Genomic DNA, 27,865 nt, shown 5'->3' with positions numbered 1-27,865 from the left:
ACATGCCTTGTGTACTCATCACCATCCTCTGGCTTGGACCAATGTTCATTCCCCTTGGCCAGCCAGCAGATGTCTATGTAGAGTGTTGGTGCAGTAACCCTCCTCCTCCTCGGTCCTATCCAACAGTTTCATGCCTAGACAAGGCCCCGCCTTGAAAGCTGTCATCCTGGCTGGGAGTGGAGGTGGTGGTAGTCAGGCCAGAGCCACGTTGGTGTAGTGGCTCTCACCCCCAGCTAGTGTGAGGATAATTGGTGCTTTAAAGAGACAGACTGCTATGCTGATAACAGTCCTGGCAGGTAGGGTGGGGATGGGGGAAGACCTAAAAATTCAAAGCTGAGCTGGTCACCTATGCAGCCTACTTGTAATGCTGGCCCTGGAACCCATTGGCTTCAGCCATCTAAATCCTGTCTTGCAACTCTTTTATTCATAGATTTGAAGGCCAAAAGAGATCAAAAGATTAACCAGTCTGATTGCCTGTATATCACAGGACATTAAATTTCACCCAGCTATCCCATATGGAGTCCTATAACTTATGTTTGACTAAAGCACATCTTTCGGAAAGGCAGTCAGTCTTGAGGTACATGTACTGAGATATGGAGAATCCACCAATTCCCTGGATCGTTTGTTCCAATGGTTAATTGCCCTTACTGTTAAAATCTGATTTGAATTTGTCAGGCTTCAGCTTCCAGCCACTGGGTTCTTACTATGCCTTTCTTCACTAGAATGAAGAGCCCTTTAGTACCTGGGATTTCTCCCCAAGATGGTACTTATACACCACAATCAAGTCACCTCTCACTCTTCTTTTTGATAAGCTAAACTGATTGAGCTCTTTAAATCTGTCCCTGTGAGGTATTTTCTCCAGCCATTGGAACAGTTTGTGGCCCTTTTCTGCAGCCTCTCCAATTTTTCTACATCCGCTATAAATGTAGACACCACAACTGTCGGCAGTATCCCAGTATTGGTCTTACCAAGGCTGTCTGCAGACTTTTTAAAAAAGCATGGTGTAGAGTGGACCCCCCGGTACATCCCAGAGAGCCCCAGCCATAGTTTGTTATAAATCTGGGACCTGATTATGCAGTCTCTGCAGATGAGGAACTATCACTGAAGTCAGTGGGCACTATTAATAATACTTAGCTCCCCCATGAAGAGCTACTCAGTCATAGATCCCAAAACTCTACAAAGGAGGTGTGATGGGGTGTCCACCCCACACAAGGGCTGAAGGGGTTAAGGTGGTGAGGTGGGCCAATTAGGCTGTACCTGGAGGAGAAGCCAGGGAGCAAGGGCTAATTAGAGATGAACCTCAACTGGACAGGAGCGAGGCTGGGTGGGGCACCCTATACAAAGCTCAGTAGCTAAGAGCAGAAGGGGGCAGCAGAGAGAGAGGCTGCAGTCACTCTCCGTGTGAGGGAAGACAAGGTAGGAACCAGTCCAGGGATACAGCAGTAAGGTTTAGGACTGTGCAGACTTTGACTGCTTGTGTCAGGGTCCCTGGGCTGGAACCCAGTGTAGAGGGTGGGCCTCGGTTCCCCTACCAGCCACTGGGGAAGTGGCACTTTTAAGAGGCAGTGTAAGAGAAGGCTGCCTGGGACCGTGAGTCCCAAGAGACTTTGATATACCCATACCCACGCAACTGTTTGGAAGGGGAAAACTATAGTGACCTGGCTGGAGGACCAAGCCACGAAGCAGGATCAGTTGGATCCTGAGAGAGTGATGGAGTGAGCAAACTCAGGAAGGGACGTCACCCTGTCAGAGCTAATCCCCAGATGTGGCCAGAAGGAGGTGCTTCAGTGGTGAGTAGAGCACCCCGTTAACAGGTGGGCAAGTATCAATAATCCCATATTACAGAAGGGGAAAAATGAGGCACAGAGTGGTGACATCACTGGAAGAGGAGCAAGAATGGCCTTGTGGCTATGGATCTAACTTGAGTTGTGGGACACCTGAGTTCAGAGGTGAAAATAAGCTGGTCTGGTCCGGTCTGGCGTACCAGCAGAGCCAGTACGCCATGCTGGACCGGACTGGCTTCCCCAGGCTGGTGGCCAGAGCCCTTGGCCCTTTAAATCACCTCCCAAGCCCCGCTGCCGGAGTCCTGGGGTAGCGGCGGCAGGACTCCAGCTGCTGCGGGGAGCCCCAGGCCCTTTAAATCGCCACTTGAGTCCTGCTGCTGGTAGCCCTGGGGTAGCAGCGGCAGGGCTCCGGCAGTGATTTAAAGGGCCCGGGGCTCCACTGCGGTAGCAGCGGCCAGAGCCCAGGGCCCTTTAAATCACCCCTGATCCCCGGGGCTCCCAGCTGCCTCTGCAGCTGGAATCTCCGGGGGTGATTTAAAGGCTCTGGGGCTCCCAGATGCCGCTGGAGCCCCTGGGCTTTTATATCTTGATTTAAAGGGCCTAGGTATTTAGAGGCCCTGCCTCTTCTGGTTGAGGCCACGACCCCACTCAAGACTCTGGCGTACCGGTAAGTCCTTGAAGTTACTTTCACCCCTGCCTGGGTTCAATTCCTGCTTTGCTAGTGAATCCTTTTGTGACCCTGCACGAGTCATGTAGTCTCTTTGTGCCTCAGTTCCCCATCTCTAAGGTGGGAATTGCAGAAGTTCTGCATCTCCTAAGGGAGCTGAGGGGATAAATACATTAGTAACTGTGAGATGCTCAGATACTGTGGTAATGAGGGCCATACACATCATCATAGGCAGCAGTGATGTGCCCAGGTTTACACAGTAAGTGAATGGCGGAGTTGGGATTAGAATCCCAGTTTCAGTCTGCTATCCTTACCCACTGGATTATGCCTGATGCTACACACTGGCTGCATAATGAGGCACTGATTTGTTTTTAATCTGTTCAAGATATGGGCCCTTCTGGATCTGTGCACTCTGGAACTTGGCTGGGGTTCAAAATTACATCTGGAACCAGAGTTTGGGGTTTGAGCACTTTTTTGGTTTTAACACGGTTCTCCGATGTGGCTGTGGTAGGCATCCTAGGAGCTAAGTGCAGAACTCTATGTTCCCCCACTCGATTCAGAGCTCCAGCCAGATAGGGGAATGAACAATCAGGATTCAAACTGGTTATCTCCCTTACCTAGTGTTGCCTCCAGGCCAATGAGCCAATTTGAATCAGAGCCAGCATTACAGTTTTGTAGATGACTTTTAAACATGCAAAGAAAATTAAACTATTCCTTCAAATATCCTTAGCCGGAAGAATAACTCAAAGGACGTACTGGATTGTGTTTTTTTTTCTTTTTTTCAAGTAGAGTTCTTATTTATTTGAATGCTGCATCAAAGCTAGGAGAAAAGACCATTGTGCCTTTGATTGGATTGGAATTTTCAGCGTCTGCATTGGCCAAAGGCTGTCCATCCCTTTCTCTGTCTCTGACACGTGATTCGGTGGGGAAAGGCAGGGACCGGGGGAAGATAAATTGACAGACAGGCAGACAGATCAAACACGACACTTCAAAGAGACAAAAAAATACAAGAATGAAGCAATCCGGCATTACAGTCCCTCAATGCTGTGAAACAAAGCAGACAACCCTTTACACATGGCCATTACGCCATCCAGAGACTGAGGCTGTATACACGAGATCTTACCAAAAGCACTAGGGAGTGGTCTCCAGTGACTACATGACCAGTTATTGCACTATCCGTGCTCAGACACTCTGAGGGGCTAATTAGTGCTTTTAATATGTAAATCAGAGCCTGAGCAGATTAAATCTAGGGAAAAAAACCAGCTGGTGAATATGTTATTTTAATTATTGCTCCAAAGAAAATATGGACATGGCTTAAGATGATGACAGAGCAGACCTTTAATATCAGCACTGAAAGAAATTGTCTCAGTCAACTGAAAACCAATACCGGAAACTTGGCACTGATCTTGAGTGGACTGTGATTGGTGTCATGCAATCAGTACCCTGTTAGCAAAGCCTGAGATTCCTAATGCTGGTGCTCCAGTCCTACCAACTGAATTCCTAAAAGTGCTTTATAATTATTTGTAGGATAGCGCCTAGAGGCCTCAAATAGGATCCCATTAATGCCGGGCATTGTACAAACACATAAGAAAAAACGCTCCCTGTCCTGATGAGCTTTTTACATTTCTGAATACGCTTCCATGGCTCAGCTGTCGAGATCAAAGTGTATCATATCTCTGCTCACATACAGATGAGCGTGAACCTTCTTGGGCACAAGGGCACAACATTGGGAAGAGAAGGAATTTTTCAGTCTTCTTGACCAGCTTTGCCTGAAGGCAGAGAATATCTGCAGGGAATCAGAAGAGGGAAGGGAGAGATTGTGGGAAGACAGAGATCGAAGAGAAGTTGGTGGGAGAAAGAGATTAAAAGAGTGTTGTGGGCAGAGTGAGAGGGAGGTCATGGGAATGTAGGGTGGATGATTAGCAGAGTTTGATAGTAAAGGCTCCAAGGAGGAAAGGGGCTATTAACTTCTTTGGGGCTACATCCACTAATGCTAGAATGCATGGTAAGCCTGGATTCCTGTCCTCTCTGCCAAACACAAGTTGAGAAGATGAAGTTTGCTTTCTAAGAAAAAAGTTTTCAGCAAAGAGGGCATCTGCAAGCCCCCCAGGCCTCTTGTTACTCAAGTCAGCTCTGCCTTCCAACTCGCCTGAAGGAATTCAGAACAACTTTCCTCTGTGTCAGATGCTGAGGCTGTGGTGCAGCCTCCAGTGAAGTGAACACTTTTCTGTGGATCACTAGTTTCTATTGGTACGAAAACTCTGAACTGTCTATAGAGCCAGGGAATTGTGTTCCCTTTGAAAGCACGTACGCCCTTTTATGTCTGTCTTTCTGTTGTCTGTCTATCTGTGTCATAATTCATGATGGGGAGTTATAAGAAAGGCCATTTGCTTTCAGCTCCCCTCACTTTACCGGCCTCTGGTATAGCTGCACTTCTTGGGGTCTGCTCTACAAGTCCTCAAAGTGCGCTGTTCAATGCCATATCCTCTATCAGACCTCACGCTCACATGTCTTCAGGTATGTCTATGCTTAAATGCTACTGCAGCACAGATGCAGTGCTGCAGCTGTGCCACTGTAGTGCTTCAATGTAGACACTATTTACACCAGCAGGGGCGGTTCTCCCATCAGCATGGTGGTAGCTAGGTCGACAGAAGAATTCTGCCATCAACCTAGCGCTGTCTGGACCTGGGGTTGGGAAGGCGTAGCTACGACTCTGAAGGGTGTGGCTTTTTCACCTCCCTGAGAGATGTAGCTTGTCAATGTAAATTCCCAGTATAGACTGTCACCAGCTCTCCCTTTGACATCTCACCATTGCTTCTTGGGTCAGCCGCGCTGTCTTTTTCCTTCAGTCTTGATCTGTGGGACTCTTACCTACATAGTTGTCAGGACCGCACTTCACATGACCAAACCATCTAAGCCTGGACTCCCTCAGTTTTTCATTTATGGGTGTTACTTTGAGCATGTCTTTAACATACACATTCCTCATATTGTCTGTCTTGCTTACACCACTCATCCATCTCAACATTAGCATTTCTGCAGAACAGATCATTTACTGATTTTTCTTCTTTGTTGCCCAATGCTCAGCGCTAACGTTAAAACTGGATGGCCCTCCATTTTACAGACTTTTCCTTTCATTTTACCGGTATCTTCTTGTTGCTTATGATAGCACTTATTTCTCTCCATTTGAGCTGGGCATTTAATATCCTAGTTCTAATTTTGTTCTCCATTTCCCACTTTTTAACAGATTTTGGAATGCAGATATTTGAAACTGCACTTCTTGAAATGTCTTTTGGTGGTGGTGGTGTTTTTTTTTGCAATAAGCATATATAGGTTGTGTATAACTGGGGCTGCTAAGTTACACAAGAGACTCCTTTTAAGAAAGGAAATATATCAAAGGGTTCTTATGATGGATCAGCCAAAAGACTTGAGTTAGCTGGGTCGTCATCGGGTCTGAGCCATAGACTTTCTTCCATCACAGTTTTCTAATGTTTAGCTTTAATAGTGCGTAGTTTGCCCTGTTCCCCCACCTCTCCCCTCCACGCTGTGTTCTTCTTTGCTGCTTTCTCTTCCCTACTGCTGTGCCTTTGACACGCCTAGGGGTGGATATACCTGTTCAGAAGCCGCCTTCTTTCTCCCTGCGACTGTCTTTGTGGTCACTGTCTTGTTAGCTTCCTTTTTTATTCATAATGAAAACTCACAGTATAGTTTTAGGGCCAGATCCTCAGCTGTTGTAAACCAAGGATGACTTCAGTGAGGCAAAGCCAATGGGCCTACAACCAAAGCTAAGATGACAGGTTGAGTTCTCTTTGCTACATCCTTCTGCAATATGCAATGCGGGGAGGGGGGAGAGTTTCTCTTGTGGTTATGGCACTGAACTAGGGCCACAAGATTTGCATTCAATTCCTGGCTTTGCCACTGATCCCCGGTATGATGAGGGGCAAGGCTCCTAATCTGGGTTTCTTACTTCCTAAATTGGTAAAATGGAAGTGATAATACTTCCTTCCTCCCGCCTGTCTTGTCTATTTAGATTGCAACTCTTTGGGGATGGGTCTATCTCTGGGTGCAGTGCTTAGCAAATTGGATGCTCAAACTCAGTTGTGGCAAACAGGGGATCTAGTAATAATCTACTATTATTACCAGTTATACAGTGGCCAAGCAGCCACTGAGAAAAGAAGAGGCCAGGCCTCTGAACAGATAAATGATATTTGGCAGTACATAAGTGTAAAGGGTTATATCCATGCTATCAGCAAAGCCAGGCGCTCAGTCCCAGGCTCATCCATTGATCCATGCTACCTAGGTAGCACAGATGTGAGGGACGAGTCAGTAAGACACAGGACCAAATTCTTTTCACCAAGATGGAGCATCAGAGGTATCCATGGGAGAAAAATTTCCCCCCTGTGGTGATAAGTTAAGCCACGTGGGTTGGCTTTATTGCTAAATGCTGTATTTGCTACTTGCTGATAGTCCAGTCCAGGCCACGCAAAGGCTGCTGATAAGAGTCTACTACGTAAAGAGATAATAATTGATAAATCAAATCTCACACACTGTCACTCATCTCATCTCACACAGTCTCACTCATTTCCCCTCCATCTCAGCCTCTCAACAGGTTTGATCTTGACAATCCCAGCAAAATAATACTAAAGGCAAAAGGACCCTTTTCTCTAAGCTCGCCCCTTCCCCAGTCCACTAATGTCTTTCTCAAAATCCTTTAGCGAATAGGGAGTCAAGGGTTACTTTGTATCTATGGGAAAAATTCCTGAGAGAGCAGGGCCCTTAGAAATTAACACCATTTATGCTGTAGAGACTGAAGTACAACAGACACTTCTGCAGGGAGTATTTCCCTTTTGCTGTTGGAATCATCAGCTTGCACCAAATGGCAGTCATGTTGGAAACAAGTTTCCAGGACAAGATTCCTTAGACCCTCCACAAGGGCTTTATCTACCCACCTCCTACACACTTTTCACTCAGCAGGTAACTCAAGGCGAAACCCGCTTTGCCTGCACAAAGACCAGTCATAGTAATTAATGCTTAGAATTTTCTTAGCACTTGACGGGCTCGATTCTCCACCCTGTCTGAGCTCTGCTCAGAGTGGAGGGGGTGGGGCCTGCAGGGAGATGGTTGTCACACTTTAGAGCTGCTGAGGAGCAGCACTATCATACTGGTGCAACAGCCAGCAGTGATCTTACACCAGTGGAGGACTGGGCGTAGCTCTGCTCTACTCTGCCATGGCTCTCCCCACCCCCAGTCTTCTCCCACTCCACCCTGGGCATGCCCCGACACCTCCCCTCTTTCCCTTTACAGTGGAGAGTCAGCACCAGCTTCACCACCTCAGCCTGCTTTCTGCCAGCAGAGCGTTCCCCTAGGCAGGGGTTATTCTTCGCTGGCTATTTAAGGGCAGTTTAATCCACGTTACACCACTCAAACAGTGCAAAATGTATTTAGTAGACTAGAGAGTCTATATGTTCAAAGCACTGTATGGGCATGGACTAATAATTCCCATGAGAACAGTGGTTAAGTATTATTTTCCCCTATTTTACCATCTCATGTGCAAACTGAGCCAGAAGAGGGATTAGTTGTGCCCAAGGCCCCGCAGTGATTTAGTGGTGGAGGCAGGATTAGAACACAGGACCGCCTGATGTCCAACCCTATGCACTTTCTTTTGGACTTTCTGAGGGAAATGAGCTTTCTGGAGGCTCTTATGTAAGAGTTCAGGGAGAAGGAATTCTTCCCCCTACAATCTGTGGCAGTAATGACTGTGGCCCACTCCACTCCGCATACATGGTGTGTTTGAGCAGTGAACCTATGTAGTTTACAGACTCCCTCTGTTTTTTTCCTGGCCTGGACACAACCTCCCGCTGTGCTGCCATGTACAGAGCTACCACAAAGTACTGCTCTGAGGCACGACTCACTGTAAGAACTGGGGTGTGGGCAGTCATCCCTAATAGTTGGAATTGGGAGCCAGGAACTGGAGTCAGGGATCAGAGCCAGAGATAGTCAAGAGTGAAGCTAAGGGATGAAGTCAGAGTCGGGGGACAAGCAAGGGGTCAAGCCAGAATCAGTCAGGTTAGGGTATAGAAGCACGGACCTAGAATGAGGGAGGAAAGCAGGAACTGGGGACAGATGGGGATCTGGGATAAGGACAGAAACAGATTGGGAGGCAGGGCTCAGGAATGAGGCAAGTAAGCAGGCTTCACAGTGGCAGCCAGCCAGGGATGCACCTAATTGCTGAGACAACTTCCTATGCTTCCTTCTGACTTAAGTAGTGTCTCTGGGCCAATCAGTGGGGCTGGACATCTCCCCCAATCAGGATCTTTGTAGACAGAGACCTTGGTGAGAGAGAACTCTGCTAGCCCCCTTCTCCACTAGTTCCAGTGCGCTGCTGGATCATGATGGCCAGGCTGACCACTGCCTGGGTACCTATAGGTCTGGGTTTGAGACCAGTGATCCCTCACATCACTGCCTCCTGGGTAGTAGTGGGCTGGGTTTTCCAGGGTGGTTTTTGTGGAAGGTATTTATCAGGCCAGGAGTGTGGATCTTCTCCGCCAGTTCCCAGGAGCACTCTTCAGGACCCTAACCTTCCTAATCCATAATATACCAAAGTCTATCCTATCTTACTCTGGTGTCAAGGATCTCATGGACAATATAACCATCATGGTCTTGAAAGTGCACCAGTGGTGGATGGGAGCAATATGGGAATTAGGTCCTGAATGTGTGGGGTGATGTATGGAAAACTGGGTGTAATCAGAGGGAACAGAGTAAGTCAAGTTCAAAGGTGACTGGGTTAAATTGCTAGCTAGGACCAAGAAACTGGTAGTCTATGTGTAAATGTTTTATCAAGAGCCATAGCCTCTTGCCTACTGAAAGGGTGGGCCCCTCCTGTTGATCTACTGAAAGGGTGGGCCCCTCCTGTAGTCAATGATCCCCATATTGTTTGTAGCATTTCTTGGTGTCTTCTAGGTAAGCCTTTAGTTCCTCTTGGGTTTGACATATTTATTGTATGCAGTCAAGGGCTGCTGGGTTGTGGGAAGTTGCAGGTAGAACTGAGGGTGGAACCTATAGTTTAAAAAAAAAAAGGGATTTCCCCATACAGGTGTGTTCTGGGTTATTGTATGTGAACTCTGCCTGGTGTTGCTGCAAGGATCTGTCGTTGTCATGGAAGTTTATGTAACATCAAAGATACTACTCAAGATCTGGTCGGTTCTCTCTTCTTGACCTTTTGCCTGGGTGGAGGAGGATGGGTGGAGGAAAGGCAGGAGCAGATGCACAAATTCTGGAGAGCTTCTTCCTAGAAGTGGGAGATAAGTTGTAGACTGAGGTCAGAGATGATGTGCTCCAGGAGGCCCTGGAGGCAGATGGCTTGATCCATCTAGACCCAGGCAGTTACCTGGGAGGGAAGGTAAGCCAGTGCAAAGGATGAAGTATGCCAACCTTGTGAAGTGGTCTCTGACTGTCAGAATGGTCATGACCCCATTGGATTTGTGTAATTCTACTACAAAATCTAATGCAATCACTGTCCAGGGGCTGGGTGGAGTCTTGAGAGGTTCCAAGACTTGAAGAGGTTTATTGTGTGGTACCTTGGATCAGGCGCATACGTTGCAAGAGACCACAAAGGCCTGCACTGTGGCCCACATACAAGGCCACCAGAAGAGATGAGAAACTAAGTGTTGAATGTTAATACAGTGAAAATGTCTTGCTAGGGAGGATTCGTGGCATACTTGTAGGGTTATAGTCCTCAGAGGCACAGGGGGAATGTACACATGCCCTTGTAGGTTACCTTGTCTCAGTCATTGTGGGGTTCTCTGCTTATGGCTTCCTGCTCGTCAGGAGGGATCCCACATACCAAGGTTGATCGTATGAGGGTGAGCAGGTCTTGTTGGGGGGCTGTGCCAGAAACTTAAGAGGCTTGAGGATTCAGGAGGGTTGGGGTTCAAGTCCTTTAGATTAGAGTAGTATTCTTCCTTCTGGGACAGAGCATCAGCCTTGCTATTTTTGGTTCCTGGACAATAGGCAATTACAAAATCAAAGTGTGAAAAGAATAAGGTCCATTGAAGTTGTCACTGGTTGAGGGCCTTGACCCTATGCAAATATTCCAGGTTCTTATGATCAGTGTACTCCTGGAAGGGGTACCAGACTCCTTCCAGATAGTGGCGCCAAACCTCAAAAATGGTCTTAATTTCCAGGAGTACTTTGTCCAAAATTTTGTTCCATGGGTCTGAGTTTCCTGGAGTATAAGGTGCATGAAAGTACAAATTGTTGTGGACTGTGCATTTGGGATAGCATTGCTCCAATCGGCAAGTTGGAAGCATCTGCTTTGATGGAAGCTTGTGTGGTGCCTGGGTGGAGCAATATGGGAGCAGAAGTCAATATGAGTTTTAATTACTTAAAGGCCTGCTGGGCCTTGGAGACCAGAGGAAACTGGTGTTTTTTCAGAGCAGGGCAGTAAGAGGAGCGATCCACTCTGAGAACCTTGGGATGAACTGCTGATAGAAGTTTGTGAACCCCAGGAAATGTAGTTCATGAATGTTCCATGGTGCTGCCTACTTGAGGATTGCCTGTACCTTGCATGTGTCTATTTCAATACCAGCGTGGGACAGGATGAACCCTGGGAATTCTATGGAAGACTGATCAAAGGTGTGTTTTTCTAAGGTAGTGCAGAGGCCTTTCATGATGGAATGGATATGCTTGATGTGTTGTTTGGCATTGTCTAAAAAAATAAGTATGTCACCCAGGAAAGCTACCACGTACTGCTCCAGAATGTCCTAGTGTACGTCATTAATAAATGGTTGGGAAGTTGTGGGTGCATTAGTCAGGCTAATGGACATTGTGAGATACTCAGAATGACTGTTATGAGTCCTGAAGGCAGTCTTCTGTTTGTTCCCAGCTCTAATGTGTACTAGGATGTACGCCCCCAGAGGTCTAGTTTTGTATATACCTGAGCAGTGCCCACAGTCCATTAGCTTGGGGATTAGTGGCCATGGGTACCGGTATCTAATAGTGACCTGATTCAATGCCCAATAGATGGTAGTCTCCAACTATGTGTGGACTGTTTGGAAAAAAAAGGGAGGGCGAGGTGGACTTACAAATAACACCCTTGGCTAAGTTCTGCTGAAAGTAGGTACATAGAGTGGCTAGTTTGGATTCAGACATGACATACACATGCTCCAAGAAGAGCCTGTTTGGCTTGTTGACAACAAGGCTTGTTCTCAAAGCAAGAGAAAAAACCCTGCCAAGAGCCTGGTGGCTAGGGTTCACAGTTAGGACATAGGAGACCCAGATTCAAATCCTGCTCAAATGAGGCCAGTAGAAACATAGGACTGGAAGAGGGACCTCCTGGGCCATCAAGTCTAGACCCCTAATATTGTAAGCAACCCTGGTATATAATCCTATTCAGAAATGTATCAACCTTCATCTTAAAACTAGTTAGGTTGTCTGTCCCCCCTACTCTTATTTGGAGGCTGTTCGAGAACCTTACTCCTCTAATGGTTAAAAACCCTCTTCTAATTTCCAGCCTGAATTTTTTCATGACCAGTTTATACCCATTTGTTCTTGTGCCAACCTTCCCTTTAACTCAAAGAGCTTTTCTCTTTCCCTGGTGTTTATCCTACCCTGCCACTGTGTATTGATAGAGAGCAGTCATATTCCCTCTTAGCCTTTGTTTTGTTAGGCTAAACAAGCCGAGTTCTTTTAGTCTCCTCTTGTAAGATCAACTCCCCATGTCCCTGACTATCCTAGTAGCTTTTCTCTGCACCTGTTCCGGTTTGAATTCATCTTTCTTGAACATAAGTGACCAGAATTCTACATAGTATTCTAAATGAGCTCATACCAATGCCTTGTGCAATGGCATTAATATCTCCTTATGTCTATGGGTAATACTTCACCTGATACATCCTTTGCCTTTTTCACAGCTGCATCACATTGGTGGCTCATAGTCTCCCACATCTCAGGCCAGTGCCCTAACCAACATGTTCTTGACTATCCTTAGGCCTCTCAGTCTCATGGGGCTTTTTTTTGGAAAAAAAAAATCCATAAGGTGTCAAGTTTCATACCAATGCAGCACAAAACCACATTTCAAACCTGGACATTTTTTTGTGAAATGGAATTCTTGTTTTCTGGCCCAGCATGAGGGTCCCCAGGCAGTGCTCAGACTGTGGCTATGACACAGCAGCTCAGTGGAACCCGTGGAGAAGGGGACTAGCAGCTCTCTAGCTCAACAAGGGCTCTGCCTACAAAGCTCCTGACTGGGGGAGATGTCTGGTCCCACTGATTCACTTGGTCACACTACTGCAGCTCGAGGCAGGCACAGGAAGTTCTCCAAGCAACTAGGTGTATCCCAGGCTGGCTGCCATTGCCGACCCTGCCTACTTGTTTAACTCCTGAGTCTTCTCTTGGTTCCTGCCTCCCAGACTTTTCCTGCCCTCCCTATCCCAGATCCCCATCTGCCCTGGTTCCTGCTTTCCTGCCTCACCCCAGGTCTCTGCTTTTGCATCCCTAACTCTGACTCCCTGATTTGTCCTGACTCTGACTCCGGCTCCAACCCTTGGCTTGACTCCTGACTGTTTCCATCTCTGACTCCCAGCTCCAGTTCCCGAACTCTAACCACTAGGCATGACCACTCATGCCCCAGTCCTTACAGCTTGCCCGGATCCTAACTACTTCTCCAAGGGAGCCCAAATGAGGATAGACCCCAGTGGAATTCCCTGTCCCACAAGGGGCATTCGCACTGCACGAGAAGGCGATCCAACTCCAGGCAGGCATCGCAGGCTCAGAACACACAGCTGGCTGCTGAGAATCAGGCATTGCGGGAGCAAGCCTATTCACTCCAAGTGCTGAATGCTGTGCTCTGGGCCCCTCTAGCCATGCTGTCATCTGAGCTGGGACTCACTATTCCTCTGCTTAACTGCTTTGATGGAAGTTGCTCCAAATTCTGAGGCTTCAGGAGACTTGTTCTTGCTTTGACATCGGATATACTCTTCTGACCAGGCCAAGATAGGCCGGGTAGTCAGCACGCTGACTGAGAAGGTGTTGAACTGGGCCTCCCCACAGTTGGAAGCTATCGTCCAGTGCTGTCAAGCCGGGATGCCTTTCAGCAGGGCATATCAACCATCTTTGATGATCCCAGCCGCACCATCTCCACTGAGGCTGCCCAGAGGAAACTCCAACAGGATTGGGCACTGCCACTTCCTATGCAGCTCACTTCTTCTGTCTCATATCAGCCACCGAATGGAATGAGGTGGTCCAGTTATTTCAGTTCCTATCGGGCTTGCAGGATGAGGTAGGTCCAGGATGAACTGGCTCTAGTTGAGACACCAGCAGATCTGGATGCTTTTGTAGATCATGTTATCCAGATCAACAATTATCTAAGTGAGCAGAGGGAAGAAAGAAAAGGGGCATCACAACTGTTCCCCTGCTTTCTGATTCCACTCCATTCGCTGAGCCCATGAAGGTAGACATGGCCCACCGGAAACTTGTCCCTGAAGGGAGAGAGGGCCCGTGATGCCTTAATCTGTGTTACTACTGTGGTGAGCTGGACTATGCTATCTCCAGTTGCCCCATGAGGAGCCCAGCCCCAGGCTAGGAGAATGGGGCTAGTCTGGGCATCATGACAGAGCAACCCCCTAAACCCCAAACTGAGGTTCTGACTGGAATGTGCACCAGTTCCTACTGACTGGCACTGCACCTACAAGCACCAGTTGAGTTATGAATCCCGGGACATCCCCAACCACTCCCTCCACAGCAGGCCCGCACTGACTTGGGTGCTGCAGACAACTTTTTCAGTGCAGAAGCAGCCCAGGCACTATAGATGCCCCTGCAGCCCTAGCCTGTTCCAGACCTAGCAGAAACGATCGGTGAGTCCCTCTTATCTCCCCATGGAAATGGCTCTTCTCGAGGTAACTCTCCAAGGACAGCAAGAGGCACTACCTTTTAGTGCCATCCATTCCCTGTACTTCCCTCTGATCCTGTGTATCTTGTAACTGGCCCTCTACAACCGCCTTATCTGTTGATGCAAACTAAAACTTTACTTTTTCTCAGAATTCTGCCAGCAGCACAGCTTGACCCCAGGAAACAGGCAGCGGGCAGTAGTTCCCCAGCGGTCAGAAGCAGAGATAAATGGCCCAGCAGAGCTTCTTGCTGATTCCAGTACTTGGCTTCCATCCAAATACAGTGACTAAAATGATGTCTTTAAAAAAAATGCAGATGCCTTGCTCCCACACAGGGATTAAGGTTTCCCACCCAAGCTACAAGAATTCTATCCTGGACCTAAGAAATCTTCCTGAGGAAAGGTTCCTCTGAACCAATGCACCCTACAAACACTTCCGTGTTTGATGAATCAGGATTTTCTGATGGAAAAATGTTTCATTAAAAAAGTTACCGCTCAGCTGTAGTGCAGATTCCTCCTGAGTTGTCTTTCTATGGCTTGTGTCTCCATGGGTGCCAGGGCTGCTTCCACCAGGCTTCGAGCCTTGTGCAGCCTCGTAAGAGGGGCAGGATTTTCCCTTAGATTTGGACATCAGACTTTTGGAATGTTCTTTATTTCCCCAGGGGGAAAAATATGGCAGAACGTGGGTGTAATATCACAATTCTGAATCCCAGGCATGTACACGCAGCGGTATGATTGTCATTTAGCATTGATATAGAACTCCCTTGGTGTACATGGCACTCTGCAGAGAGAACAAACATGACTGCCCTGAGGAGATTTCAGTCGAGATGAGATACGTCTGACCTGACTCATAAGGCAAGACACCAGACAGGCAGGGGAAAGAGGTTTTATACAAAATAGGGTTGTGAGGCAGCTCAGCTTCTCAAGGTGCACGTCATGTTAGTTCCTTTACTGTTGCTTTATTGTTATTGATGATTAATAATGTAGATGGTGTTTGGCAGAGGCGGGTGGGTCATTGCTGGAGAGAATATAAGAAGGTTTTGTGGAGGGCTTGGAAGGAGGAATGGCTGGTTGGGTGGTGTAACAGGATGGGGGAGGATGCTTCAGGGGTAAGGGCAGCATGGTACGTGCTTGAGGGAAAAGTGGACAAGGGAGGCAAGAGGGAGAGCAAGATTAGCGAAGTGTGGGCCCCCAAGCAGCAGGAGACAAGAGGTAGGCAGGGGCTGGGCTGTGTAATACCCTGAAGGTGTGGATGAGGCGTTTCATTCTGATGCTGAAGATGTGAAGGCCATGAAGGGACCTGGGGGAGGGGTGAGACGGTCAAGGCAGAGGGAGAAAGCACTGAGTTTGGAAGAGGCAGGTAGGGTTGATTTTTATGGAGCTGCATATGCTCCATTGTCACTACTGGCCTTGGTGTACGTGAGAGGGGCAATTGCCTTTATGACTCTTTGAGAAGTTTCATGGAGGAAGAATGTCCCAGGGATTTTAGGGACATTACAGCAGCAGTGCCCCAAGGGCACTGTGATTGCAGGGGAAGCGGGGTCACTGTTGTTACTTCTAAATAAGTATTAACTAAAACAGCTAATGGGCTTGATTCTGCAGGCAGAAGGTCTGCCCAGGGAAAAGAGGGAGAGCCCGCCACCCCCATTCCCAAGCCAGATGGGGCCACAGGGTGACCAGATGTCCCAATTGTATAGGGACAGTCCCAATAGTCCGGGCTTTGTCTTATATAGGCACCTATAGCCCCTCACCGCAGTCCTGATTTTTCACACTTGCTATCTGGTCACCCTAGGTGGCAAACCAATGCAGTGAAACAGTTACGGTGAAACAGTCACGGTGCTGGCTGGGTCTGTGTGCGTGGCACAGACAGCCCCTAAAGGGTGCACCTCCTTCCAGATGGAAAGGCTCCTTGACCCAAGACATACCCCTGCAAGATGGCGCCTGGGAATGGAACCTGCTGAGGGAAAGTGAAAGTGTCTTGCAATCTGCAGCATCAGCAGCAGGAGGGCAGCTGTCTCTGCCTCCTCTTCCAGTAATAAATCCATATCCCTTTGTGTCTGAGTTTGTGCCTGCGTCACCATTCCCGGGACTCTTCCTGCTAGTGCTCACCCATCAACAAAGCCATGAGGTCATGCAACTTTCACAAGCAGAAGAACCATGAGTCTGCGCTGGAGGCCATAGATACCTATGAATGTCAATATCAGAACATTACAGACAATGAATGTACAGTTTTACTTAAAGGTGTCCTAAACTTTGCAACATCCCAAAACCACTTTCCCTTGTTTTTTTGCATTTGTACAACCAACAAATGGATACAAGTTTTGCAAACCAATATTCTTATGCCTGTTGCTAAAAATGATTGCTGGAAATTAATTTTTGCAGGGTTTTCAAATTGATGAACACAGCAAAATTAATTCAGAGTAGACGGTTTCAGTTATATAGCATCTGCATACATATATAAAATACAACCATATTGTTATAAGTATTAAAGTGAATACATCTAGCACCTAGAAATAATCCCAGGCATCTCTTGACTTGTCAGTGAGAAATATGCAGTGGACGCAACAATAAGTGATAAAAGGAATATTAAGATTGTGCCCTAAGCCAGGCTGACTTCATGTGTGATTTCACTACTAGATGGTGGTGAGCCCCACATGGCTCAACTCATTCCTGCCTGATGGCAAAATGACTCTCACCAGCCTAGCTGAGCTGTGCTGGTCATGCTGAACATATAGTTGATTCCAGCTCACAGGTGGAACGCTTGCTTGGGTGGATGAGCCACATATTAGGGGAGAGTGTCTATGGGCGAGCCACACCCACTTCCCCACATTCCTTTTTTCCTTCTTTCTTAGGTGCCCTTTTAAGTGCAATATTATTGAATTATTTTTTGCAATATTTATAAGATTTCTTTTTCCTCTCCGATTTCTAGGGGTATCCTTGTAAACAGATTTTTGTGAATAGTTTTAGGGCTTAGTTGTGCAAGGTGATGCTCTCTCGGGCTCTGATCCAGTGACTGCTCTTAAGCACATGCTTAGGTTCAAGTACATGATTGGCTTTATTAAGTTGAGGCTAGGTTATTGAGCAGGATCAAACCGTTAATGAGCATAGTCAATGGTATCACCTGTTGAATTACTTGTGACCCCCAAAATAAATTAGAAGCATCACATCTATTCTGATCTCCTGCTCAAATTCTGCCCCAAATGCTTAAAAACATCAACAATAAAACATTTGCAAAATTTTGGGGCATCCTTGCAAATAATATTGTCAGTAAAATCATTTTGTGCATTTGCCTTTTCTGCCAAATATTTTCACTACAAAACTAACCAAGCATGCAATATATAAACATAATTTAATGAATGAGTGCGCGTACACACACACACACACACACACACACACATCTGACTGTCTAGGGCAACATGATGTATATCGATATGTGCTTGGTTAAATTTACATGCACATACTCTCTTTTCTCTTACACTAAGGGATGTATGATACTTCCTGGGAATTGTACTTTTTGCCTTGTATTACAAAACTCTAGAAAGCCTTGCTGTATCTCCAGCTGAGAACTATTTCATGCTCTAGCATAGCAAAGTGTCTGCAGACAGAGATAAGCTATGATTTCTCATTTTCCTCTACAAAATTAATGATCTAAAAGTACAATAAAACCATCATCTTGTGTCACAAGTGGGGATACTGAAACATATTTAGCTTAAAAAAATAACAAGTATTAATGGGAAAATATTGAAGTGAGTGAGGGTTTTTTTTCTATGGATTTTTTTCACTTGAAAATAGTTTTGAGAGAAAAGAGAATTGTCTGAAATTAAGTAGAAGGATTTGCAAAAATTAATTCTGTGAAGAAAGAGATGGCTAGTAGCCAGCTGCAATTTGAAGTTTGTATTTGCAACAAAACTGTAAGAGCTGGTTAAGGAAATCACTCTGACCCCATTTGTTCTATGTTTCAGGATTACAGGATTACTGTCCAGTGAGATCCATTCGATAGCTACTTATGGCACCGTTGCAAGCAATAATTTTCAGAGGTTTGTTCTGCTCTGTCTTTCTGTTGAGGACACTTTTGTCTCTGCCCCTGTTTATCTCCAGTTGAGAAGTGTAACCTCGTCACAAATTTTAACAATTCTTTCTGATTTTTTGTAAAGCCAAGAACAAAACTGTATTTTCTTCCTGTTAATGAGTCTTGTTGAATAATTAGGGGTAGAATTTTACGTCAACATGAGAGCAGGCAGCTCTTGGGAGGTAAACCAGTGACTTCCTCTCTGTTTTTGAAGCCTTTCTCAGACTCAGCATGCTCATAACTTTGCAATCAAAGATTAGTCTGAAGGACAAATGCATTAAACCTGCTGCCGTGTAAAGTGGTGTTAACTCATTCCACAGCCTTTGCATTTTTGCCTATGTGAAATTCCTGACAAGAAGCACCTTTTATACTGTATTAATGTAAAAGTTTCATTTGAAAGATGCCAGCTGTGGTCCTACCCCAGGTTTATTCATGTGGGACCTTTACTGGGTCAACTTAATACTTGACTACTGCTTATTATCCCATCAGTCTTCAGGGACAACCCATGATCTAATTGCCCAGCATTTATGTTGCTTGGCAACTATAAATACAGAGTAATAATCCTTAAAGGGACAGTGTAGAATTTCATGCCCCTGCAGTGAAGTACACTTCATTTCCCAGAGCACCCTGTGTTTTTTAATTCAGTGAATAAAAATGTGTAATGAATAATTAATTATGTGCTTGGAGGCACAATAGCTGCCTACTTTTGAATATTCATCAGTGACATTATTAATTCACTAGAAATCCCATGGAGCAGTGGGAGAGGCTTTTAGACTAGCTGGAGGACTTACAGATAATACTCTGCAACAGGAACAAACTTTTTTTAAGCAGACTTTTCTTTTAGAGAGTTTTTGAAGTTTAATTTATGTCTTTTGAAAAATTGTTCAGAACTGGATATAATAGAGCACCACTGAAGCACAGTTGACCATGATGGTAAATGCCTGTTACTGTATGCTGCTACTATATGAATCTTAGCAAAGCTGTCCTTCACCTCAGAATCTGGTGTGTATGTATGAATAGAAGATACTTCAAGTATCAGCTTCAAGGAGGCTGATACTACAGGGCTGCCTCTGTAAAACTGAAAATTTAACAACCCAGGCACAAAATTCGTTCATCTGCCCTTTAATCTGATGACCAGTGATTATGAAAAAAAAATGGTATTTCACTTGCTTGTTTAAAAAAAAAAAGTACTTGCCCTGGATGAGTGAGCAAATAGAATTTTGCTAGACTGCATAGGGGATTTCTTTACTAGTGGATCTAGGTGGGAGGCTCTTTCAGGGATACCGAGCTTGGTTCTCTTTGATGGCTGCTTTCAACTACCTAAAAGGAGGTTCCAAAGAGGATGATCTAGACTGTTCTCAGTGGTACCTGATGACAAAATGAGAAGTAATGGTCTCAAGTTGCAATGGGGGTGGTTTAAGTTGGATATTAGGAAAAACTTTTCACTAGGAGGGTGGTAAAGCACTGGAATGGGTTACTAGGGAGGTGGTGGAATCTCCTTCTTTAGAGGTTTTTAAGGTCAGGCTTGACAAAGCCCTGGCTGGGATGATTTAGTTGGGAATTGGTCCTGCTTTGAGCAGGGGGTTGGACTAGATGACCTCCTGAGGTCCCTTCCGACCCTGAGATTCTATGATTCTATGCTGTTACACCAGCTTTATTTTGTTGTTAGTCCTTTTAAGCCAGTGGACTTTCACCAGTGTAAACCGAGTGATGGAGTGGAGAATCAGGCCAATAAAGTCCCTCCCAGAAAAAAAATATCTGAAATTGGTGATTTTTTAAAAGTATTTTCTTCCCTGTATTTGATCTTATCACAAGAGACTTTAACTGGAGAGATCTGATGCAATGCACTCACTTTTCAGGCCTAATGCATAGGGCCAAATCCATTTACTTCAATGGAGTTGTGCCAGCAGAAAACTTGATCTCTAATTTTAATGCTGTGGATCTGATCCTGAACTACATTCCCTCACACAAATACTCTATAGTAGAACTGATATGGAATTTTCTACTGGAATTATTTTTTCAATGGAAAATGCAGTTTCTGCAAAATCTAAATTTTCTGCGAAAAATGTACCCAGACTCCAACGCCCATGAGGTAACATGCCATCATGGCCAACACAGTTTAATCTTGAACTGATATGAAACAAAATGTTTCGAGTCAGTTCAACAAACCAAAATATTTCTATTCAGGTCAAACCCATCCAAAATGAAAACAAAATATTTTCTTTAATTTTTCCTAGTGGAAAATCTAAAATTTCCTGCAGATTTTTGCTCAGCTCTAGTCCTTCATCACATATATGCAGAATCCTGCTCTTTGTATAGGGTAACATTTTCAAAAGCACCTACATCACTTAGGAGCCCAGGTCCCTTTGAAAGTCAATTGGACTCAGGCCCCCAGGTTGCTTAGGTGGTTTTGAAAGTGCTACCCATAATTGTGGGATTCTTAATGGGGAGAAGTCATTGGGCTTGATTCTAAAGTCCTTTCAAACAGTGGTAGCAGTGCAAACATGCCTTACAACAGGTGGCAATGTAACTTACACCTATAATTTACACTCACTTTAAGATCCCTTTATGCTGCCGGAGTGGTGTATCGGGGCATGCTTGTAAATAAGAGAGAGACCCATCACTTTTATATCTTCCAAATCTTTCTCGCTTTTTCCTTTCCCTTCCCCTCTTCCTATGGCATGTGCCTGGCTGAGCATGCTCTGTCATGTGATTCAACAGCTTCCCCCCTCCTTTTATTTCATCAGAGACCTTCAACAACAAAGGTTGCTGCTCCCCAGTCTAATCAAACTTGGTGCCTTCTCCACAGAGCACATTAGCCTCCTAAGTAATGTGAAATGATAGTATTTACATTAACTACTGTTATGTAAAAGTCACAGGCAGATTTCAGCCGCTCATTTGCTTGAAAATAAATCTTTTTTTTTTCTTTTCAAAGCACTAAGATTTTACAGTAACAATTCTAGGTTAATGGATTGTTTCTCCGTAAAGTCATGATGTATACACGTTTAACAACAGCCGTAATACCATCCAGCTTGGGCGCAGGTTAAACAATAGTCATTTTGCTCCGGCAATTCAAACTTTCATTACAATTTGCCATGCAGTAGAGTTCTTGGGCAATGTAGTCATTTATTGCAATGATTTGCATTAAAGAGGGTGTCATTATATTACCTCTTAGCTTTGGCTGAGATTAGAAGTAATATCTACATTTATCTTTCACTCCTAGGAGTATAAAATTGTGCTAATAATCACAATAATAAAGCTAGTTCCTAAAAGCAAGTGAACTCTACACAGCTTTTTTCCCCTCTTTTTTTTTTTTTCCTCTGCTCAAGTGGGGGAGTAGAAGGATCATGAATAATAAATATGGAGATAAGAGAACTGAAACTGGGAAATCAATTTACTGCAAAATATTTGCATATTTTATTAAAAGAAACTGTGCATAAACCCCACAACAGGGTGGAATGATTTATATTTTGATTTGATTTGTATACATTTTACCTCTGGGAGAACTGATGCAACTTAGTCATCCCTGCAGGGCTTTCTCTAGTAGGTTTTGTTGTTGTTTTGTTTTGTTTTGTTACCAATATCTTAGAGAAGGGAGTAGTCAGTCCCTGATGGAAATTATGGAGACAGTTCCATGATGTATGACATTTCTGGATTCTCACATGTTGGATGATCCAGGAGTATTCTTAGAGATTATCAGTTCCTTCTTGGGTTTGTCTATACCCAGACTCATCCATGAATGGGTTTCCCTCAAAACTATAACTGTAGTTGTAAGGCCTCCAATTCTCACTTCAGAACAAAGCTGCCTGAGCTCATTTGTGCAGCATTTATAAAGTCGGCGTTTATAAATGGAAATAGTTACTGCATGATGCAATTGTTACATTACAGTGAGAAAACTCAGCTTGCTCAATCTACTGATTTATCTATTGCTACTGTACCCGTCACCATAGTGTCTAGGTGCTAAATAAGAGAGAGACAGTAGAACCTCATTTATCCAAGACTCCATTATCCGGCTGTCTGTATTAACCGAACAACCAGTGCAACATAAAATGATAGTTTCTGTGTTTTAAAAAACTGGTACTCTTTACTAGGAGTAACAGTGTGTGTATTCTGTAAATAAAAAAAGAGGGGGGGGGTATGTTTTAATGCTTTATAATTACTATCATTTTTGGATTTTTTAAAAATTGTACTGTTTGTGATGTTAGAGATGGTGCCTTGTGTAACATTAAACAGACTTTGTAGATGGTCCCTATAATGTTCAGCGGTAAAGTGTAAACATGATTAATACAACTTGTTAAAAACTCATGTCAGTTTTCCTGTTATTGCATGAACAAAAATTGTTTGCAAGAACGAATGTTTTGTATATTCTGTTAAGTAGATCAGAAGGGAGGCATGTTTTAATGCTTTTCTGGCAGGGGTCAGCTAGTTTAAAGGAAACTCTGCATCTTAAAATAATGGATGGAAAGCTCTTTGCCCATTCTCCTGTTTTATCTGAATTTTTTATTATCTTATCTGGCCCCGGTCCCGATTAGATCAGCTAAACAGGGTTCTACGGTACTTTAAATAAAATATACCGATACAATCAATGTTTTAAATCAAGACTGGATGTCCTGCTAAAAGATATGCTACATCAGAAGTTACGGGCTTGATGCAGAAATTAATGGTTGAGGTTCTATGGCCAGTGTCATGCAGGAGGTCAGGTGAGATGATCATAATGGTCCCTTTTGGACTTAACATCTATAAAGCGATGAATGATGAAGAATTTATATGACTTTTATATATTAACCAAATGTTACAGTTCAAATAACGACGCTGCCAGAACGAATCCCACTTTTCTAATGAGAGAGAATTGTCTGAATTGCTTTTTTTGTATAGTATACACTTCTGACTGAATAGCTAAAGATCTGGTTGGTTGGATGGATGGCTACTTAGCCACCATGTTCTTGATAGTCTCTAACAATCTAAATATCAGCACTTTAGCCGTCTTCCCAACAATAAAACTGGTGGTCTGAGATGTAGCAGATATATAAATATATCTATAATCATATAAATTCGTCATCATTTATCGCTTTATAGATGTGAAGGCCAGAAGAGACCATTATGATCATTTCAGCTGACCTCCTGCATGACACAGGCCATAGAAACTCAACTACTAATTTCTGCATCAAGCTCCTATGCCGTGTTTAGTGAAGCTGTGGAATTTTCTCAAAATTTCAAGCTTTTGACAAGATACACATTTTCCCATAAAGCTTTGTGTGATGTTTGTTTGTTTATTGCCATTTTCCAGCCCTCTCTCTTGTTTAGTAGTTTCAAAAACTAGCTTCAATTCACGTCGGCCCACGTCCTCAAATGTATTTAGGCTCCTAACTTCCCTGAAATCACAATACTGCATACTGAAATCCATGGAAATTAGGAGCCCAAATACCTTGATGACCTGGGCCAGAGCCAAATTCAATCCTGCTGTAACTCCACTGAGGTGTATGGAGTCAGTGAGGTTACCTCACAAAATGAATAATCCTATGCAGCAACATAAAGCGGTAAGAGACCCATGAAGGACACTGATGGAAGTTTCTCATTGCCTGCAGATGCCTGATTAGTCGCAGTTACAAATTAGTTTCTGTTTTGTTTGCTGCACTCTTGAGAAGTGATGTGCTCATTATCAAAGACAAAAATTTGCCATGTCATGCACCTCTAGTCATGGGATGCACCAGGAGAGAAAATTACAAATAGCTCAGTAATTAATCCTGGCTATATATTTGCTTATAACAGCTCAATTCAAATGGCTCTTGAAAATAATTTGTGCTGAGGTAGGTTTTGTCCGTGAAAATTTTTTTGCAAGCAGGCCCAGACTGAGTGGAGAAAGATGGGTACTTTAGAAATACATGCTACAACCACCATCATCGTTATATATTTAGAGAGCACATTTTAAATTTATTTACTTAATCATTTTCCTTGATCCCTTCACACTTTATAAAATCATCATGTTTTGAAAGGACCGCTTACGGGTCATCTAATACATCCTCCTGCCTTGTGGCTGAACTGATTTCATTATTTCTCAGTTGTCACTGATCTAGCCATCCACAACCTAAACAGCAAATTGTTCCATTGCCTAGATGTCTTTATAGTCTGCAGCTCTTTCTATCTTCTTAACCTCACTTTTCCCTGCTGCATCTTAAGCCCTGTATTGATGGTAACAGAGTGACAGTTTCTAAGATCCTGGGAAGGAGAGGAGAACTCCTTTGGTGAGTCACTCAAACCTAAGGATCTAGAATCCGGCAATAAACGTATAGTAATTACTGCAGACTCATAGTGGAAGGGGGATCCTGTTATCCTCAATCACAACATACAGGGGGTTGGACTGTCTGTATGGGAAAGAGGGAGCTAGGTTCTGGGATAGAGAAATTCCTAGAAACAGCCAAGCTTGGGAAGACAGCTTGATCTTGGGCAAGACTTTTGTTTAGTTTTTTGAGTTACTAGTGTAATCCTCGTGGCCTAAAGCCTGAGGGCATGTCTATACTACAGCTGGCCCATGCCAGCTGTCTCAGGCTTGTGGGGCTCGGGCTAAGGGGCTGTTTAATTGTGGTGTAGACCAGTGGTTCTCAAAGTCGGTCCACCACTTGTTCAGGGAAAGCCCCTGGCGGGCCAGGTTGGTTTGTTTACCAGCCGCGTCTGCAGGTTCAGCCGATCATGGCTCCCACTGGCCGTGGTTTGCCGCGCAAGGCCAAGGGGGGCTGAGGGAAGCAGTGCGGGCCGAGGGATGTGTTGGCTGCTGTTCCCGCAGCCCCCATTGGCCTGGAGCGGCGAACCGTGGAAAGTGGGAGCCACGATCGGCCGAACCTGCGAACACAGCAGGTAAACAAATCGGTCTGGCCCGCCAGGGGCTTTCCCTGAACAAGTGGCGGACTGACTTTGAGGACCACTGGTGTAGACATTCAGACTCGGGTTGCAGCCTGAGCTCTTGGACCCTCCCAGCTTGCTGGATCCTAGATCTCAGGCACCTGGCAGAAGGGTTATAGACACTAGGAGAAGAATGAGTTTGGATTATATGTGGGGGTGTGTGTGTACATCTGTTCAAACAAGATTCTGTCTGTTTATACCCCATCTTCTTCTTCTTGTATCTTCATCAATTAATGAAAATAAGGGGTCTTTTTAATATCCCTTTATGTAGCCGTAGACTGTAACCATGTCCTCTTTCCATCCTTTTTTCCATAGGGTGAACAATGCCCATTTCCCGAAATGTCCATCACAGACCCTACTTTTCAAATCTTGAACTACTTTTGGTTTTTTTCTGTGCTTTCTTCAGTTTCTGTCTTTTATAAAGTACAGGGGCCAAGTCTGAAAGCAGCCCTGGTACTCCTATTGAAGCCTGAAACTGTATCCCACTTGGGCCCAACTGTTGCCAAGTAAGGTGTATAAATACCCTTGATTTATACATAGTAATTCTTGTTCTTGTACTGGTTAAAATGAGTAAAGCTTCTCATGATAATAACTCCTCCTTGGTCTTCCAGGCATTATAACTCCTAGTCCTCTTTCGAGTGACTGTGCACAGATACCTTCAACTGTAGGTATATATGCACAGAGTGTGCTGGAGTCAGAAATTTTTACCAGCAGGGCAGCACTACTGGGTGCTGCACATTCCCTGCTCTCCTTGTATGCTGAACTGAGGGCATAAAAGAGGAGTGGCTCCCACCTCTCTCTCAGTTCCGTCTCATCACTTGTGATGAGAGTTGGACTGCCCCATAGTTGTTTAGCTTCAGTACACCAGCCTTCATAAAGAGTTCTTCTTACTGTAAGAACAGCCATACTGGGTCAGACCAAAGGTCCATTTAGCCCAGCATCCTGTCTTCTGACAGTGGACAATGCCAGGTGCCCCAGAGGGAATGAATAGAACGGGTAATCATCAAGTGATCCATGCCCTGTCACCCATTCCTAGCTTCTGGCAAACAAAGGCTAGGGACACCATCCCTGTCCATCCTGGCTAATAGCCATTGATGGATCTATCCTTCATGAATTTATCTAGTTCTTTTTTGAACCCTGTTCTAGTCTTGGCCTTCACAACATCCTCTGTCAAAAAAAAATTCCACAGGTTGACTGTGCATTGTGTGAAGAAATACTTCCTTTTGTTTGTTTTAAACCTGCTGTCGATTAATTTCATTTGGTGACCCCTAGTTCTTCAAGTTCTAGTATATAGTTCTTAGTTCTAGTTTAATTTTAGTATAGTTAGTCCAAGAACTGGTGGATTTAACCTGAAAACCCCACAGGGTCCAGGCAGTGTGCAATGCGTAGGGAGGTGATCCCTTTCATGGATAGGCACAAAAGCTGCTTAATTTGTCTTGATGAGGGACAAATGTTCGATTTGTACTTCCTTTCTTACTGGAACAAACAAGAAATAGAGGGATTTCCACCTCAAAAGACCACCTTATGGAGGAGGTGATGCATCCTTCTTCAGAACCAGACCCTGACCATAAGAGAACAGACACTTCATTCACAAGAAGTGCCCCCTTGGAACACCTGGCTTTCGATCCTAAATCTGAAGAGAGAAACCATTCCTCCTCTTCCCCAGCAACCTCCTCAAAGTGCTCTAAACTAGCCTTGTCTGCGCCTCACAAATGGTCAAGTCCCACCCTTCATCACACAGGCTTCGAGTGAGTCCTCCAGTGCCGAGGACTGCTTGCAGGCACTGTAGACTCCAGTTCCTCTGGACCATTAAGGACCAGTGTCTTCACCATTACTGGGTCCTTTCTCTGCAGCACCATCAATGCTAGCACCATTGGCACAGTACCGTTGGCTCAGCTAGATGAAAACTTAACTTTTTAGGTACCTTCTACTCCATGGGCCTTCTTTGCATGGAAGGACTTCTTGCATTTGCCAGTATCAGACTTTCCTTTGTTGCACCATCCAGCACCGATGGTCTCAGTCTCAACACCGCTGGTGCCATCAATGATATTGATCATTATGATGGCTCCATCAGCAGCAACTTAGCTATTGGTGTTTTGGCTGCCTGAACCACTGCTGCTGACTCCCTTGGACACTTCCTCTCTGTCCGTGCCAATAGGGAAGCACTGGGTTTCTCCAACATTGAAACCTCCACAAATGCCAGTTGGGACTGTTTTCAATTTACCAAGGAGAGTTGCAACTCCTTTTTGGACTTGAACTATGAGTGACTAATATCCCTTCTGAGGTCTTTTAGATCACTGTATAGACCTTGTTCTGGAGATACTAAATCTAAAATCCCTGACTGGCACTCTTACAAGGATGCCCCATATGGTTCCTATCACCATGGGCAGTTAAGAGTGGAATATCCCCTCTGGCCTTACTGGAGTCCCAGTCTAGAAGGAGCAGCAAAGAATCCTGTGGCACCTTATAGACTAACAGACGTTTTGCAGCATGAGCTTTCGTGGGTGAATACCCACTTCTTCGGATGCAAGTGGTGGAAATTTCCTGGGGCAGGTATATATAAGCAAGCA

At 44.9% G+C, this 27,865-nt stretch overlaps 1 long non-coding RNA gene across 1 annotated transcript in view; it reads left to right on the top strand.

Annotated features, from left to right (window-relative positions):
• The window catches only part of LOC123370205, a 59,146-nt gene that overhangs the window by 14,194 nt on the left and 17,087 nt on the right, over positions 1-27,865 (top strand). Inside the window, exon 2 of the long non-coding RNA XR_006579308.1 lies at positions 18,292-18,366. This is a non-coding gene — a long non-coding RNA (uncharacterized LOC123370205). The remainder of the gene's footprint in view (positions 1-18,291; positions 18,367-27,865) is intronic.

The sequence above is a fragment of the Mauremys mutica genome, chromosome 4 (assembly GCF_020497125.1).
Source record: "Mauremys mutica isolate MM-2020 ecotype Southern chromosome 4, ASM2049712v1, whole genome shotgun sequence".
In the NCBI taxonomy this organism is placed as follows: domain Eukaryota; kingdom Metazoa; phylum Chordata; order Testudines; family Geoemydidae; genus Mauremys; species Mauremys mutica.
This window is presented reverse-complemented; position numbering and strand designations above follow the sequence as displayed.